At 36.3% G+C, this 17,241-nt stretch overlaps 1 protein-coding gene and 1 long non-coding RNA gene across 3 annotated transcripts in view; one reads left to right on the top strand and one right to left on the bottom strand.

The window, feature by feature from the left end:
* NTN4 (netrin 4) overlaps positions 1-17,241 on the bottom strand; it is a 113,660-nt gene that overhangs the window by 52,255 nt on the left and 44,164 nt on the right. The window lies entirely within an intron of this gene.
* LOC309869003 overlaps positions 1-17,241 on the top strand; it is an 89,393-nt gene that overhangs the window by 67,064 nt on the left and 5,088 nt on the right. The window lies entirely within an intron of this gene.

Genomic DNA, 17,241 nt, shown 5'->3' with positions numbered 1-17,241 from the left:
AAAAAAAAAAAAAAATCAGGAGTTGAAGGAGTATTCAGAAGCATGCATACACAAACAAGCAAAATTTTCAAATGCCACCAAATTTATGTACTCCAAATTGTGGGCATTTATTCCAAGATTGCTTAAAGATGTGGTTCAGCAGCTCTTTTTTCAAAGAGTATTACAGCTAGAACTAAGAACTAAAATCAAGTTTTGTGAGTTATCTTTCAACATACATCATGGCCCCTTTTGGAAAAATTAGATGATTGGTCAAACCAAAACCAAAGAAATTAAAAACAAACTCCCCAAACCTACCTGTCTGCATAAAGGAGGGCAGAAACTGCTTCAGGGTGGAGAAAAACAAATTTGTGCCTTCAGATAAATTACAAAACACTTTTGGGTTTAAAAATATTATTAATAAAGTAACCTCATTTAAAAAGCCACATGAAAGTAGGTTTGAAAATATCCCCATTGTTTTATTTTTTTTTAAGATTTTATTTATTTATTTGACAGACAGAAATCATAAGTAGGCAGAGAAGCAGGCAGAGAGAGAGGGAAGCAGGCTCCCCGCTGAGCAGAGAGCCCGATGCGGGGCTTGATTCCAGGACCCTGGGATCATGACCTGAGCCGAAGGCAGAGGCTTTAACCCACTGAGCCACCCAGGCGCCCCAATATCCCCATTGTTTTAAAGTGTACTATTACTGGTTCAACTGTGTATTTTTTTGTTAAGTGAGCACTTTAAAATTGGGGTCCTTGAGGAATTTTTAGGTAGGATTCTCTCACCCTTCAGAGTAATGACTTTCTAGAACAAAGAAAATCTCTTCTTTTTGTGAATCTAGGGATAGGGACTACTTTTATTTATTACTAGGGGCTTAAGAGGTTTAAGTGTACTGTCTTTTGAGAAAGATGCTTTGGATCCTATCTGTAAGTATATTCAGCATTCTTTATCTATATATGTGTGGTTCTTTTAATTATCTCTTGAATAAGTTGTAATGTCTTGCTGGTCCTTCATTAATTAATGAGTTAAATAAAATTTTTGACTTGTGTTTATTTTATATCTGAACGAGAGTCATGACTTCACTCTTAAAATTATCCTTGGGGCCCCTGGGTGGCTCAGTAGGTGAAGCATCTGCCTTCAGCTCGGGTCATGATCTCAGGGTCCTGGGATCAAGCGCCATGTTGGACTCTCTGCTCAGTGGGGAGTCTGCTTGCTCCTCTCCCTCTCTCTTTTCTCCTTCCCCCTACTTGTGCTCTCTCTCACTCTCAAATAAATAAGTAAATAAATAAATAAATAAAATCTTTAAAAAAAAATGTATCCTTTAACACTGCCATTTCTTATTCGGCACATGTTCTTCCATCTATCAAGTCTGCTTGAGCAGGTACTTCTAAAAGGAGAATTCCAACTTGCTTTATATAGCTAAATGGGTTTTGATGTTTAATATTTTCTCAAGATTAGTTCTACTGGCTTCCTCTTTTCAGTATCATCAGTTACTTTATCTTTCCTTTGGGGACTATAATAAATATTTCTGCCATAAAAATACAATGTATTGCATGGAGCACTGGGCATGGTGCATAAACAATGAAGTTTGAAACACTGAAAAAAAATAAAATTAAAAAAATACAAATAGCATGGAACTAAATATTGTGATGCTCTGGAGGCTTATGAAGATTACATTTAGATAAGATCATTCTATTACCAACTTATGTGATTTTTCCCCCCCACCATTACTTGATTGCATAGAACTGTTTTCTATTTGTTCTTTCTTTCCAATGGGTTTTAAGAATTATTTTTGACTACTGGGTTTTTAAAAATGATGTCTGTCCAACAGACATAGTTATTTGGATAAATGTTACAAGTGAATCGAGCTAGATTATGTGCATAATTTCGTTTCAGATTTTCATGTGTGCAATGACAATATAGTAAGGCTCTATGATTTTAAGATATGTATTTTAGTACATCTAAGTCTTTCTTGTCTTATAATATCCAATTTGCTTCTCTTCCCTGTGATAGCCACAATTTCTTCAGCTATAAGATACAGAACAAGAGAAGATTGGCAAATATCATTAGATTCTTGCTGTAGTTTTGTCCTGAGGCAAAATTTGAGTTTACTATAAAACTGTATAAGAAACTATGTTGGTATATAGCTAAGTAATTTGGAATTTCTTTCAAGCCAAATTGCTATCTGGTCCCTGTGTCCAGTTACTAAGACAGCTGTTACATAGCAGTTCCACCTGCTCCCATGTCTTTCTTCACTTGATCTCTGTTAAGTCTTGTTTTCATAACTTCACTTTGCACTTGTCTTCATACACTGAAACTTTTCCGAGGTCATAATGCAAATCAGTGACAGAACAGGGAACAGGACTCCCAAGAGAGTTCTAAAATATTAGAGGCCCCATCTTAGAACAGTGATGGAATCAGGAGGATTTTCCCCCTTCCCATCAACACCTAAAATAACTTCCCACGATAACATCTCTTTGAAGGGAAAAGAGAGCATATCACTTTCAATTCCTTAGTACCTATTTAATATTAGTAATTTTAGGAAAAAAAAGCAAAAGTGGAATTAATAATATATAACTTCTAATGGGCTGTTAAAACTATTAACACGATAACTAGGAGACAAGAATCTGGGAAACTGAGTGAAGGCAAAAACTAGAAGAACTCATTTTGTAAGCGACTTATCTGTCACGCAGCATTGGACATCAGAATGGAGGAAGGATTTGTGGGGTTTTATTCAAAGTCTTTTTGGATTTAGATGGTTTTTATAATGAGTTGGGGGCCAGGTAAATTCTATTAGAAGTGCTGTGGGGGATTAATAAGTACTTTTCATCCTACTGACATTCACTTTCTCAATGTGTTCACATAGCCTCTGGTTATTTTAAAGGAAAATTCCTTGTCAGAGACTATTTTGCATTCTCACACAAAGTTTTTTCTTTTTTTTAAAATTTCATTCATTCCAGTTCTCATTTCCCACTGTTTTCCTTCCTTCTTGACAGCTCTGTTTGACTGTCACTCAGCATTCTATACAGTACAGAGGGTATTACAAAAGTTGACTTGTTTAAGATAAATGAGCCCCTGATTGTGGTACAAGAAGCCAGTTGCTAGGGCATGTTTTCTTCCATAGTCTTTTGTTATTGAATTAATTAATTCATTCAGATGCTTCTTTTTATATCAGAAAAATTACTTGTTTCTAGGTAAATCTTATAAAATGTAGTCTTCACGATTGAGCATGCTCATATTAAAAAAAAAACAACAACAACAAACTTATGCTCGTTTGGCAACTCTATCAGGATGCAGAGTCATTAAGAAATTTGCGATCATCTGTATATGGCCAGAAACAACAGGCACAGCTTTTGGAAGAATTCGTTTTCCTCAATACCCATCCATTCAAAGCTCTTGCTTTTAAAAACAGTCAGCTTAATGACCAGGACTTAAAAAAATATATATTCATTCTACAAAATTCCTCCTTAACCAGCCATAGGTTTTTGTATATTTAGCTACTGATTTTTTGTATTGTAATTAATTCATGTAACATAAAACTTAACATTTTAACCATGTTAAAGTGTCCAATTCAGTGGTCTTTAGTATATCAAAATGTTGTGCAATAATTACCACCATCTAATTCCAGAGCATTTTCATCACCCCCAAAAGAAACCTTGCGCTCATTAAACAGTCACTCCCCATCTCTCCCCAACTCCTGGCAACCTCTACTGTCTTTATGGATTTGCCTATTCTGGACATTACATATAAAAGGTGTGATACAATATGTGGTCTTCTGTGTCTGCTTTCTTTCACTTAGCATAAAGTTTTCAAGGTTCATTCATGTTGTAGCATGCATCAGTACTTCATTCTTTTTTTATGCCTGGATAATATTCCTTTTAAAAAAAATAGCTTTCTTTGTGTCCTTTGTTTTTCACTTATCTTTTTATGTTTCAAGTTTTTATTTAAATTCTAGTTAATTAGCATATAGTTGTAACATTAGTTTCAGGAGTAGAATTTAGTGATTCATCACTTACATACAACATCCGGTGCTCACCACATCAAGAACTCTCCATAATGCCCGTCACCGTGCCCATCCCCCCTTCCCACCTCCCCTCCAGCAGCCCTCAGTTTGTTCTCAATAGTTTGAGTCTCTTTTATGGTTTGTCTCTCTCTCTTCCCCCCCCACCCCCCATGTTAATCAGGTTTGTTTCTTAAATTCCATGTATGAGTGAAATAATATGGTATTTGTCTTTCTCTGATTTATTTTGCTTAGTATAATGTGCTCTAGCTCCATCCACATTGCTGCAAATGTTGATTTCATTCTTTTTCATGATTGAGTAATATTCAACTGTATATAAACACCACATCTTCTTTATCCATTCATCAGTCAGTGGACATTTGGGCTCTATCCATAAGTTAGCTATTGTTGATAGGATAATATTCCACTGTACAGATACACCACATTTTCTGTATCCATTCATCAGCTAAAGGGCACTGGAGTTGCTTCCACTTTTTAGTTTTTGTAAATGATGTTTCTCTATATTCTAGCCAACATTTATTATTATTTACCTTTTTGGTTATAGTCATCCTACTGGGTTTGAAGTGGTATTTCATTGTGGTTTTGATTTGCGTTTCCCTAGTGACTAAGGATGATGGGCATCTTTTTTTAAAATCTAAATCCAATTAGCCAACATATAGTATATCATTAGTTTCAGATGTAGAGTTCAATAATTCATCAATTGCATGTAACACCCAATGTTCATCACATCACGTGCCCTGCTTAATGCCCATCATCTAGTTACCACATCTACCCACGGACCTCCCCTCCAGCAGGCCTCAGTTTGTTTCCTATAGTTAAGAGTCTCTGATGGTTTGTCTCCCTCCCTGACTTCTTCCCATTCAATTTTCCATCCTTTCTCCCAGGATCCTCTGTGCTATTTCTTATATTCCACATATGAGTGATACCATATGATAATTGTCTTTCTCTGATTGACTTAATTTTCTCAGAATAATAACCTCCAGTTCCATCCACATCAATGTAAGTGGTCAGATTTCATCCTTTCTGATGGTAGAGTAATATTCCATTGTACATATGTATATACCACATCTTTTTTTATCCATTCATCTGTCAAAGGACATCTGGGCTTTGTCCATATTTTGGCTGTTGTGGACACGGCTGCTATAAACATTGGGGTGCAGGTGCCCCTTCAGATCACTACATTTGTATCTTTGGGGTAAATATCTAGTACTGCAGTACTGGGTTATAGGGTAGCTCTAGTTTTAATTTCTTGAGGAACCTCCATACTGTTTTCCAAAGTGGTTGTGCCAGCTTGCATTTCCACCAGCAGTGTAAGAGTGTTCCCCTTTCTCTGCATCCTTGCCAGCATTTGTTGTTTTCTGACTTGTTAATTTTAGCCATTCTTACTGGTGCAAAGTGGCACCTCACTGTGCTTTTGATTTATATCTCCCTGATGTCAAATGATGCTGAGAATTTTCTCATGTGTCTGTTGGCCATTTGTATGTCTTTTTTTGAGAAATGTCTGTTCATGTATTCTGCCCATTTCTTGATTGGATTATTTGTATTTCGGGTGTTGGTTTGGTAAGTTCTTTATAGATCTTGGATACTAGCCCTTTATCTGATATGTCGTTCGCAAATATCTTTTCCCATTCTGTCGATTTTCTTTTGGTTTTATCAACTTCCCTTTGCTGTGCAGAAGCTTTTTATCTTGATGAATGCCAGTAGTTCATTTTTCTCTTTGTTTCCCTTGTCTTTGGAGACATGTCTAGCAAGAGTTGCTGCAGCTGAGGTTGAAGAGCTTGGTGCCTCTGTTCTCCTCTAGGATTTTGATGGATTCCTGTTTCAGATTTAGGTCTTTCATTCATTTTGAGTTTGTTTTTGTGTAAGAAAACGGCCCAGTTTCATTCTTCTACGTGTGGCTGTCCAATTTTCCCAACACTATATTTTGAAGGGACTTTTTCCCATTGGATATTCTTTCTTACTTTGTCAAAGATCAGTTGACCATAGAGTTGAGGTTCCATTTCCGGGCTCTCTATTCTGTTCCACAGCTCTATGTGTCTGTTTTGTTGTCTTAATGATTACAGCTTTGTAATAGAGCTTGAAGTCTGGAATTGTGATGCCACCAGCTTTGGTTTTCTTTATCAGCATTCCTCTGTCTATTCAGGCTCTTTTCTGGTACCATACAAATTTTAGGATTATTTGTTCCGGCTCTGTGAAAAATGTCAATGCTATTTTGATACGGATTGCTCTAGGTGGCATAGACATCTTAACGATATTTGTTCTTCCGATCTGTGAGCATGAAATGTTTTTCTATTACTTTGTGTCTTCCTGAATTTCCCTCTTAAGTGTTTTATAGTTTTTAGAGTACAGATCCTTTACCTCTTTAGTTAGTTTTATTCCTAGGCATCTTACTGTTTTTGGCACAGTTGCAAATGGACTTGTTTTTTTATTTCTCTTTCTGCAGTTTCATTTTTCATGTAGAAATGCAACGGATCTCTATATATTGATTTTGTATCCTGCAATTCATTTATTAGTTCTAGCAGTTTTTTGGTGGAGTCCTTTGGATTTTTTTGTATAGAGTACCATGTCATCTGCAAATAGTGAAAGTTTTACTTTCCCTTTGCTGATTTGGATGCATTTTATTTCTTTTTGTTGTCTGATTGCTATGGCTAGGACTTCCAGTACTTTGGTAAATCAATGTTGTAAGGGTGGACATCCTTGTCTTGTTCCTGACCTTAAGGGAAAATCTTGTAGTTTTTCCCCATTAAGGATGATGTTAGCTGTGGGTTTTTTTATACATGGTCTTTATTATGTTTAGGTATGTCCTTCTACACCTACTATGTTGAGAGTTTTTATCATGAATGGATGTTGTACTTTGTCAAATGCTTTTTCTGCATCTATTGAAATAATCATATGGTTCTTTCTTATCCTTTCTCTTATTGATGTGATGTATCTCATTGGTCGATTTGCAAATATTGAACACTTGCTACCCAGGAATAAATCCCATTTGATTGTGGCGAATTATTATTTTAATGTATTGTTGGATTCAGTTTGCTAGTATTTTGTTGGAGAGTTTTGCATTTATGTTTTCAGAGATACTGACCTGTGGTTCTCTTTTTTGTGGTGTCTTTATCTGGTTTTGTTATCAGGATAATGCTGGCCTCAGAATGAATTGAAAGTTTTCCTTCTTTTTCTATTTTTTGGACTCGTTTGAGAAGAATAAGTACTAACCTTCTTTAAATGTTTGGTAGAAATTGCCTGTGAAGCCATCTGGTCCTGGATTTTTATTTGTTGGGAGCTTTTTGATTACTGTTTTGATTTCTTGGCTGGTAATCAGTTTGTTCAACTCTTCTATTTCTTATTGTTTCAGCTTTGGTAGGTTATATGTTTCTAGGAATTTATCCATTTCTTCTGTATTGGTCAGTTTTGAGTCCTATAGTTTTTTCATAATATTCTCTTATAATTGTTAGTATTTCTGTGGGGTTGGTTGTTATTTTTCCTCTGTCATTTATAATTTTATTTATTTGGGTCCTTTCTCTCTCTCTCTCTCTCTCTCTCTCTCTCTTTTTTTTTTTTGATAGGTCTGGATACAGGTTTATCAATTTTATTCATTTTTTTCCGAAAGAACCAACTCCTCTATCTGTTCTATTATTTTTCTAGTTTCTATATCATTTATTTCTGTTCTAATGGGAATTATTTCCTTCCTTCTGCTGGTTTTTAGGTTTTGCTTGTTGTTCTTTTTCTAAATTCTTTAGGTGTAAATTTAGGTTGCTTATATGAGATTTTTCTTGTTTCTTGAGGTAGGTCTATATGGGTATAAATTTCCCCCTTAGAACCACTTTTAACGCAACCTCAAAGTTTTAAACCATTGTCTTCATTTACATTTGGTTCTGTGTACTTTTTTATTTCTTCTTTTGTTTCCTGATTGACCCATTAATTGTTTAGTAGTATATTATTTAACCTCCATGTATTTGTGGGCTTTTCAGCTTTTTTCTTGTGGTTAACTTCTAATTCTATAGCATTCTGGTCAGAAAAGTGCATGTTATAACTTAGCTTTTTCTTGAATTTGTTGAGGCTATTTTTTTTTGTGACCTAGTATGTTATCTGTTCTTGAGAATTTTCCATGTGCACTTGAAAATAATGTGTATTCTGCTGTTTTAGGATGGAATGTTCTGAATATATCTGTTAAATCCGTCTGGTCCAGTGTGTCATTTGAAGCCATTATTTCCTTGCTAATATTCTGTTGAGATGGTTTGTCCATTGACGTAAATGGGGTGTTAAAGTCCCCTACTATTATGTATTATTATCAATTAGTTTTTTTATGTTTGTTTTGTGTATTTGGGTGTTCAAATGTTGGGTGGATAAATACTTAGAATTGTTATATCTTCTTGCTATGTTTTCCTCTTTATGATGATTTTTTTTTTTACTACTGTCTTTGTTTTATAGTCTATTTTGTCTATTTAAAGTCTATATAAGTATTGCTACTCCCACTTTCTTTTGACATCCATTTGCATGATAAATGTTTCTCCATCCTCTCACTTTCAATCTGCAGCTGGCTTTAGATCTAAAATGAGTGTCTTATAGGCAGCATATAGATGAGTCTTGTTTTTTATCCATTCTGCCAGCCTGTCTTTTGATTGGATTATTTAGTCCATTTATAGTCAAAGTGATTATTTATATATATATTTATTTATATATTTATTGCTATTTTATTACCTGTTTTGCAGTCATTTATGAAGATTTTTCTGATCTCTTCTTGTCTTTCTTTTGTGGTTTGTTGGTTTTCTTTAGTGATACATTTGGATTTCTTTTTCTTTATCCTTCACATATTTTTAGTCATTTTCGATTTGTGGTTATCATTAGGTTTGTATATAACATTTTCTGCATTTAGCAGTCTGTATTAAGTTGATGCTCATTTAATTCTGAACCCATTTTTTTACTCCTCTCCTCCCACTTTTTAGGTATATTTTATTATATTTTACATCCTTTTATTCTGTGAGTTCCTTAACTTTTTATAGAAATATTCATATATATTGCTTTTGTGTTTTTATGTTACCTTTATACTGACACTTATGGTCCTCCCTTTCCACTCAGAGTCCCCTTTAATATTTCTTGCAGGGTTGGCTTAGTGGTAATGAACTCCTTTAGTTTTTGTTTGTCTGGAAAATTCTTTATTTATCCTTCTTTTCTGAATAATAGCCTTGTTGGATTAGCATATTCTTGGCTGCAGATTTTTCCCATTCAGCACTTTGAATATATCATGCCAGTCCCTTCTGGCTTAGAAAGTTTCTGCCAACAAATCCACTGATAGCCTTATGAGATTTCCCTTGTATGTAACTGTATTTTGTCTTGCTACTTTTAAGATATTTTTTCTTTATCACTATAATTTGCCATTTTTATTACAATATGCCTTGGTGTGGATCTGCTTTTGTTGATTTTGCTGGAAGTTCTCTGTGCCTCTTGGATCTAGAAATCTGTGTCCTTCCCCAGATTAGGGAAGTTCTCAGCTATTATTTCTTAAAATAAATTTTCTCTTCCCTTTTCTCTCTCTTCTTCTTCTGGGACTCCTATAATATGAATGTTATTACATTTTATGGTGTCACTGAGGTCTTTAAGTCTGATCTCATTTTGAAAAATTCTCTTTGTTCTCTTTTGTTCAGCTTAATTACTTTCCATTACTCTATCTTCTAGCTCATTAATTCATTCCTCAGTTTCTTCCACCCTGTTGTTCATTCCATCAAATGTATTTCTGATTTTGTTTATTGAGCCCTTTATCTCTGCTGTTATTCCTTATCTCTGTGCTAAGAGTCTCACTGGTGCCTTTCACTCTTTTCTCAAGTCCAGCAAGTGTCTTTATCATCATTACTTTAAATCTGGGGGGTGCCTGGGTGGCTCAGTGAGTTTACCGTCTGCCTTTAGCTCAGGTCATGATCCTGGGGTCCTGGGATTGAGCCCCACTTCAGTGGGAGTTTGGTTCTCCCTCTCCCTCTGTGGGAACTGAGGCCCTGCAAAATTCCCACATCTTGAGAAACAGTGCAAACAGAAGTTCGGGCTGGTCTTTTCAGGGAGAAGGCCTGCCACACTGGTTCTAATGCAAGTATGACTGGGATGAATAGTTTCACCATGGAATGGGGGGTGGCCGGAGGGAGATGGCTGGGTATAAGCAAGTCAAGTAGTGAGTGTTAGTGCTGCACTGATTCCCACAGATGGCCCTGTGCTAATACTGAGGGGTTAGGGGTGTTGGGAAATGGCACCCCTTTGTTCCCAGAGGGTTCTCTTTGTGAATACTGCCTCTCTGGAACAGGCTCAAAGATGAATAAATAACCTCCCTACTGTGTACCCAGGAGCTCTTTAGATTGCTGTTTCTACACTGTGTGTCCGATGGCTATTTGCCCTACCTTCTCTCCAAGAGCAGCCTGAGTCCTTAGGGGCTCTCCCTGAGCCAAGCCAGCTGATCTTTAAAACTTCAGGTTTTAAACCCCACTGCTTACAAGAACTCATGTAATTCATCCCCTCTCACTTTCCAAGCCAATTGCTATGGGGCTTCCTCTTCTTTGGGCACTTCCTGAGTGTTAGTATATCTCTTGCCCTTCTCCACAACCAGGGCTCCCTCCCCACTGCAGTGGCCATGATCTGTTTCTCTCCTAAACCAAGTCTCCACACTTTCTAACTTCTTCAATGTGGGCTTTTGTCTACCTTTAATTGTGGAGTTTTTCCAGGTTGATTTCTGGAGTACTTAGGATGATTTGATAGTTATCTAGTTGTATTCATGGGATGGGGCAAGTCTAGGTTCCTCCTACTTGGCCATCATCTTCCCCTCTCTATCTTCTCACATCTGTGATAGTTTTTTTTTTTTTTAATTTTAAGTAATCTTCACATCCAATGTGGGACTCAAATTTATAACCCTGAGATCAAGAGACATACATTCCACTGACTGAGCCAGCCGGGCACCCCAGTAATATCTTCTGATACATAAAAGTTATTACTTTCGATGAAGTCCAATTTATTCCTTTTTTTCTTTTGTTGCTTTGTGCTTTTGATGACAAATCTAAGAAACCATTTCTTAATCCAAGGTCACACAGACTTATGTCTGTTTCCGTCTAAAAGTTTTATAATTTTCAGTCTACACTCTACAGTCTACAGCCCCCTTTCAACATTCTTTGCTATGGAATTACTATGGTTCTACCTTCTCTTTAATTTTAATGCTTACCTGGGCCTTATCTGGGAAACAAAGAAACCTCTGCCCTTGATCCATTTTGAGTAAATTTTTGTATATGGTATAAGAAAAGGGTCCAAATTCATTATTTTGCATGTGTTTATCTGGTTGTCCCAGCACCATTTATTGAAAAGAGTCTTCTTTTTCCATTGAATAATCTGGACATCTTTGTTGAAAATCAGTTGACCATAGATGTCTGTATTTATTTCTGAACTCTTTATCTTATAAGGCTATATGTTCATCCTTATGCCAGCAGCATACTGTTTTGTTTTTTTTTTAATTATTGTAACTTTGTAGTAAGTTTTGAAATTGGGAAGTGTGAGTCCTCCAACTTCATTGTTCTTCAATATTGTTTTGGATGTTCAAGACCCCTTGCCTTTCCATATGAATTCAGATTGTCCATTTCTGCAAAGAAGGCAGCTGGAATTTTGATAGGGATTTCACTGAATCTATATATCAATTTGGAGACTGTTTCCATCTTAGCAATATTAAACGTCCCAATTCATGAAAACAGGATGTTTTTCCTTTTGTTTGTATCTTTAATTTCTTTCAAGAATGTTTTAGAGTTTTATGTGTGCAAATCTTACACCTACTTGGTTAAGTTTATTCTGAAGTATTTTATTCCTTTTTGATGCTATTGTAAATGGATTTGTTTTCTTAATTTTATTTTTGGGATTTTTTGAACTTACTATGTTAGACATTGTGAATGTCCCAGTATTGGCTAATAAAGAAGCAAGTAGTTTAGCAAATAGGGAAAATTGAATATGTAAGAAAATAATTACAATATGGTACAATAAGTGTTTTAATCGGAGAGTCGTACTGGGCACCATGCGAAGCTTGAAGAATGATTGGAGTTCCATTTTCAAGGTCACTAATGACCTAACTGTTTAATAAAATAGGCTATAATCCCTTACCTTTTATGTTAGTGAGATTGGGTGGCACAGTTTAATATCTTATTTTTTTGTTTATTATTTTTATTTTTTTAAAGGAGAGAGAGAAGGCAGAGCAGGCAGAGGGACAGGGAAAAGCAGGCTTCCCACTGAGCAGAGAGCCCAACATGGGGCTCGATCCCAGGATCCCTCGATCCATGACCTAAGCCAAAGGCAGTCGCTTAATGGACTGAGGTAGCCAGGCACCCTGGGTGACACAATTTGGAGCACAAGTCTCTTCACTACTCCTACTCCAGGACAATCCCAGAGTTAAATTCCCTTTTCTTTACATATAAGAATTGGATTAAATTGCAAATAAGAATTACAAGATAAATATGTTACAACTACAATCTTTAGCCCCCTTTCAACATTCTTTGCTATGGAATTACTATGGTTCCACCTTCTCTTTCATTTTAATGCTTACCTGGGCCTTATCTGGGAAACAATGAAACCTCTGCCCTTCAGGAATTCTGAGAGCGACTGAGCCAGCTAAATTGCATGCCTGGTAGGGGTGCCCTTTAGAGATGCAAAACTAAGAGGCAAAGGACACCTGATCAGTTTACTTTTACAAACTTCATAATTGTTCATATTATATATAAAACATTTAATAGTGGAACCAATGTAATCATTTCTCCATCTCTAGTCTGTGAGCTCTCTTAAAGCTAAAAATATATTTTAGTTTTTGAAAAATTTTTCTCTGCTTTTTATTTCTATCTGAAGAGCTAAAAAGATACCAGAATTCCATATGTCTAAAAAAGTCTTATGAGTTAATAACTACTATATTCCTCCCATCTCCCCACACATGTACTATTTTATTCCTCTAAGAAATTTGCATTGCTAAGATATAATACAACTGTAGTTTCAATTATAGCTTTAAGGTTTTGAATGCCAAAATTAACAGAACTTGTTTTCCTCACTATTTGAAATAGCTGTGAATTTTCTCTCTCTTGTGGAATGATTATGACATTGTGTGTGCGTATATGTGTATTTTAACCTTATGTGTCTGGTGACTAAAAATTCTTGTAAGAAGGAATAAGGACTTAAGTTACAGTTAATCTTCTACTGAATTGTAATTGTTTTAGGACAAACTGAAGTACATTTCCAGCTCTTACAAATTTGGCAAGATACAAATGAAATACCACAGAGATAGGAGTCCTGGGGTTGTGAACCAGAAGTGAGATATCTATCTGTAACCTCAGCTTTTCTCTTTCCATGTAGCTTAACCACCCCCCACCTCCCCACCATTATATTAGCTGTGAAATTGCACGAGGAGGCCTTGGGGACCCAGGGATGTCCCAGCTATCTGTGGGATGGATCTGAAAATGCTACACTGAAAAGGAAATATTCATAAGGAAAAATTTTCAAAGTGGGATATGCCTTGAATATTTGAAGGGCACTTTATAGCAAGAAAAATGTCAAATTTACATTGTTTCTTCCCGAATTTATGCTAGCAACTAAAACTTGTTAAAGAAACTCATTTTTGTATCTTTTCAATGCTCTAATTTTGACCTAAATATAGAGGCTTCCCTTTCTGAAAAAGCATGTTCATGAAAAGTTGAGTGAGCAAATATGGTATTTTGGAGAACCAACTTTACCTTTCTACTAGCTTATGTTTCACTTATGTAAATGTCCGCTCTGACACCAATAATTTGGCTTTAGTTGTTTCATTTAATCTTCCTGTGAAATAGTCAAAGGCCTGCAAATTAAAAAAATGTAAACATTCTGGGGGAAACTTTGAAAAGAACCTCATATGTGATTCTTCCATGAGTGCTAAAATTGTTTTGTAATACCTCTGGTTCTGATGTCTTCTGGCTTCCTGATCATCAAATGAAAAGAATACTCAGGCAACTTTTGCCATCAAGAGAAGGTATATCTTACTGTCTCAAGAGAAAATAAGGCTAGATCCATTGGGCAGTTTTATAGTCAAAACACTGACAATTTCAGCCATGAACATATTTTACTGACTTGCCCTTCTACTAGAAAACATAAGGTAGTAAATGAAGTATCAACATTCTGTACACCTTCTATGGCATCTGTAGTTACTCATTGCCAAGGGACTAATGGCAAAGCTATAACGTAGTAACACACAGGAATATTGAAATGAGAAAGTCAAGACCTTGAAATGGATTGAGGATAATCTCACAGTAACTGTATCAAATTGGCAAGTTTAATAGTTTGTTAATATTGGGAATAAAACACTGTGTACCATTTTGGTGAGAGGATTACCTTTTCCTTCAGATCCTGATGTGACAAATGAAATAATTGGGATCGCTGCTGCCTTTATTGTTTTTAAACCCTTGTTCTTTTCCTTAATATCCTGAAGAGTCAAGGGTTGTCTAATTATTACTTTTGGTTTATTTCACAGCACAGTAAAAAAATTTTCTTAGAGAAGATGAAAACTGTGGTCTTAAATCTGTTCTGACTGTATAAAACTTGATATATGAGATGTGCAAACATAAATATATGATTAAATGTATTCAGGTTCAGACGAGAAGAGCTTTTGTAATGAAACTATATGAATAGTTCTAAAGTTTGCCTTGCACAGCTAGGTAGCTAAGTAAGATTTTCCTTAAAACCTTACTTTCTGGTTCTACATATGGTTTCAATATTTACTCTTAGATTTACAATATGCCAGTTAAAATATTGATACTTTTTTATAATTTTATAATGAGTTTCTGATTAGAAAAGAAAAATCCACCTTAAGAAGTATAGTACAAGGCATCTAAACAATTTTTCACCCTCTTCTAAGGCTTCCATGTTGTCCAATGGGTGATATGTTAGTAAAACAATGAAACGTTCTATGTTCCCTTTTATTGCCATCCATCAATCCAACAACTGCGAAATCACCAGCTGACAGGAAAAAGAGAACTACATCAGTCCTCTCTAGCTGCAAAAAGAAAAAGCTTTAAGAACTTCTTTTCACATAATGTCTGGGATCCCAGCAGGCTGGAGTCAAAGTACAATGTTCCTTGTTACAAAAGCTCTAGCTTTGTGAACATGTCAAACAGCACATAAGCTACAATTTATTTTAGTTGTTATTGGCGGAAGAAGTGAATGTGGGAGAAGTAACAGAAGTGGCTGAGGCAATGTAATAGAGTGACAGCAACATCAGTAGTGGCTTCTAAATATCAGGCACTAGCTATCATAATTCTAATCCTCACAATAACTAAGAAGGTGGATCTTATTTTCTTGGGAAACTGAGGTTTGGTGAGCCTGAATAACTTAGCAACTGCCATGGTGAGTCAAATCCAGACCTGACTCCAAACTAGGTAGGAGCTTAATCACTGCACTGGTCTGCCTTCCAGTAAAATGAACTGATGAGGAAAAACTGAACTGGTAAAGAATAAATGGAACGTACTGGGAAGAAGGGGAAGCAGGAAGAAGACACAGGAGGAGTGTTTTAAGATAAATGAGGCTGCCAACTTGTACCCTACCTTCTGCCTTTTTCTGCTCCCCTCTCCTGCAGAAAGAAAGTGACCCTACAATCTTAGCATGAGAAACAGACTAAGTATCATTTCTATTAACTTAATTGTCTATCATCAGCCATTAAAAATTCTAGCCGATAGGGGCGTCTGGGTGGCTCAGTGGTTTAAAGCCTCTGCCTTCGGCTCAGGTCATGATCCCAGGGTCCTGGGATCAAGCCCGGTATCGGGCTCTCTGCTTAGCGGGGAGCCTGCTTCCTCCTCTCTCTCCCTGCCTACTTGTGATCTCTGTCTGTCACATAAATAAATAAAATCTTTAAAAAAAAAAATTCTAGCCCATAAAGTCAGACCTTATTAATTACAATTAATTACTCATCCTGAAAACAATATTAGCTGCAGATGAATTGGCAAGGTCTATAAAGCAGCAGAGCTCAAACTTTAGCAAGCTTTGAAATCACCTAGGCCCTATCTCCAGAGTTTCTGATTCAGAAGGTCTGGGGTAGGACCTGAGAGTTGGTAATTCTTACAAGTTCCCAGGGAACACTGGTGCTGCTGGTTCACACGCTGAGAATGACTAGTGCAAAGAAAAGCTGTGCTAACCACAGATTTATACGTACATACCTATGACAAGCTAACTAGTAAAAGAATAGGATTTCTCAAGAGGCTACCTTCCATTGCACAAGCACAATTTTTGAATTCAGTTATTTACAACAGCATCTGTAAAATGAATAGTGTTCATACAAATGTAGGACAATTGACCTTATGGCCATGTTATTAATTAGGCAAAAGACTATGCTTTTAATGTGCAATTTGCTCATTAAATGCTAAGCATTTGTAAAAATAAGAATATCACATTTAGAAGAGGCAAGCATACCTGTATGTAATACCAGCCCTTCATAAGCCAGGAAAAAAATACATAAAAATAAAATGCACTTAGGGATGGAAACATCTGAAACCAGAACTATTTCCATTTCTGATAATAAACCTCTGCTGGCTTTATGGTGCTTATGGCTTAAAAAACAAACATTTTAATAGAGTAGAGACAAGAATATTCATAGAACTGGATTCCTGGAAGCCAACATACCCTCAGCCTGTTTCTTATCCCTGGCTCTGAGTTTGACTTAGTCTTGCCTGGTTTTGGCACATGTTGTACTTATAATACTAGGAATGATATGACCCTGCTGCTGGAATCAATATGAAAATTGGGGAACAGGATGTCACAAAACTAGTATTATTTTAAAAGGCAGTTGCTTCCAGTTTCAGAGTGACCTGAAATTAGTAAAGAAGTATGACTTCTATCCCATCGGGTCTTCTAGGATAGAGACTTCTCATTCCCACATCCTTCAAAACAAAACAAACAAATAAACAAAAAACACCCAACTCTAAATAATCCCCTTTACTTGGTTATCAGGATCCTTTCTATAGGCTAACATTTTTCTTTTGGGGGGCAGGGAGTGGGGCCCTACAATAACTTTATTATAACAGAGAACCCAGGCTGTAGTAAGTCTACATGATTAGAGCAGATGGTAGTTATCTTTCCAAAGGGTGATGCCTGAGCCCAGCTGGCGCACACTAAGGTTAAAGCCAAGGTCCAGAATACCCTGTTTCCTGCTATTACCCTGCATTTCCCAGCTCATGATGTGAGATGAGAGATTACACAGCCACACTGAAGGGAAGGATGAGGTCCCACCAGGCAG

The sequence above is a fragment of the Mustela nivalis genome, assembly GCF_964662115.1.
Source record: "Mustela nivalis genome assembly, chromosome: 7".
NCBI classification, from domain to species: Eukaryota; Metazoa; Chordata; class Mammalia; order Carnivora; family Mustelidae; genus Mustela; species Mustela nivalis.
Note: the sequence above shows the minus strand (reverse complement) of the source record. Positions and strands in the feature narration are given on the sequence as shown.